Here is a 1,827-nt window from a genome sequence, read left to right as displayed (position 1 = left end):
GAAGGCGTAGGTTGAGCTTGAAAAAAGAAAGATATAAAGAAGTCGTAAGGCACAACATTTTCACGTTCTGGGCGGACATGAATGGAATGAGCTGCCAGAGGAAGTGGTGGTGGCTCACGCATTTGCAACATTAAAAAGGCACCTGGATGGGTATATGTATAGGAAGTGTTTTGATTGATATGGGCCGGGTGACTGCGGATGGGGCTAGATTACCTTGGGATATCTGATCAGCATGGAAGAGGTGGACAGAAGTGTCAGTTTCCATGCTGTACATCATTATGACTCTATGACTCTATTAAAGCATCTACAGCATTCTGATACTTCAGGGAAACAGAGAGAGGGAGATTTTGAGAGAGGTAAAATGGGAAAACAGAGTGAAAACCAACTCATGAATCGTCACGATAGAGAAAAAGAGATACAATGACGAAAGAAACAGATAGGAAAAGATGTGGAAGGGGAAGAAAGAAGGAGAGGGAGAGAAATTCAGGGACAGTTCTGTGAGCAGATGTACTGATAGGTATGGAGGGCGATAGCGATCGTTAGGGAAACAAAGAGAGTTGCAAAAAGATGGTGAATGAGTGAACAGGGAGGCCAGGAACAATGAGACAACAGAGAACAAGGTAATGAAGGGTGGAAATTTCTTACGGTGACTTGGAGCAGCAATAAATTGTCGATGTGAGACTGTTGAAGCGGTAGAAGAAATAAATACACCACAAGACCAAACAATCAACATCCGGTAGCGATGTGCAAAATCTGTTGCATTGATGCGGTTCTGTGCGCAAATGTTAAATGTCAGCTGAAAGAAATACGGAGAATCAGCAAAGGAGCAGGATGTAATCCAGTTGATGCAAATTGAACATGCATGGCTAAGCTTGCCTTGTTTGGTTTGTTCTGAGAACTTTTGACGACCTCTAAAAGTCAGACTCTATAAATCTCTTCATGTAATTCCTTGCTACATCCGATAGCACAACTCAAAGTTCAGGTTTGAAGCTAATTTTGAAATGTATAAATGAAGCGAAATTTGTCTGAATTCACAAAGGTTGCTGTCTGCCTAATTAAATAAAAGGACGTGGAAGGGAATTATCTTTCTGTTGTGGATGGCCAACTCACTCGAGTGCTTTATCTCAGAGTCTCATCGTTAGTCAGTGAGTGACTGATGACTCTTGGTGGTGTTCAGCATTTTTGACTGGGCATCGTGAATGGGAACAGTGAAGCACAAAGTGAAACACGTGGAACTGTGTGTATCTTCGTGGTCATAGCTTCATAGCTAAGAGTACACAACATTTGCATTTCACTCCTGCAGCCTCAAAGAATCTTCTCCCCTCTTGTCGGGGGGAAGGTGAACGGGAAATGCAGAGTCGTATTACCATTAATCTCAGGTTTTGGACTGGAGACTGCTTCCCTTCCTGTAGCTGGGAGACGTTCCCAATTACCCTTTGGACCGCAAACACAACCCCAGAGATAGATGCCTTTCAAAATGGCGTGGGATTGTGGGTGGAGAGACTGCCATTGCTCTATCCATTGCACAGCGTTCCTCTATCCTCTCGATTCGTTGGAAATTACCTTAAAATCAGTTAAATTTGAAACCGGGCCTCTTGGCTCAGATAATAACAGATTTGGAAATTGCTGGAGGAACTCAGCAGTTCTGGCAGCAACTGTATATATAAAAATCCCACATATGAGTGGTTTCATTCCGGTGTTCTGGTTTCCTTCCACAGTCAAAGATGCGCAATTTAGGTGAATTGGCCATGCTGAATTGCCAACGCATTGTGGGGTCATGTAGATTAAGTGCATCATTCATGTGAAATGTAAGTCGTAGGCTAATGG

This window comes from Hemiscyllium ocellatum (assembly GCF_020745735.1).
Source record: "Hemiscyllium ocellatum isolate sHemOce1 chromosome 41 unlocalized genomic scaffold, sHemOce1.pat.X.cur. SUPER_41_unloc_4, whole genome shotgun sequence".
Lineage (NCBI taxonomy): Eukaryota > Metazoa > Chordata > Chondrichthyes > Orectolobiformes > Hemiscylliidae > Hemiscyllium > Hemiscyllium ocellatum.
This window is presented reverse-complemented; position numbering follows the sequence as displayed.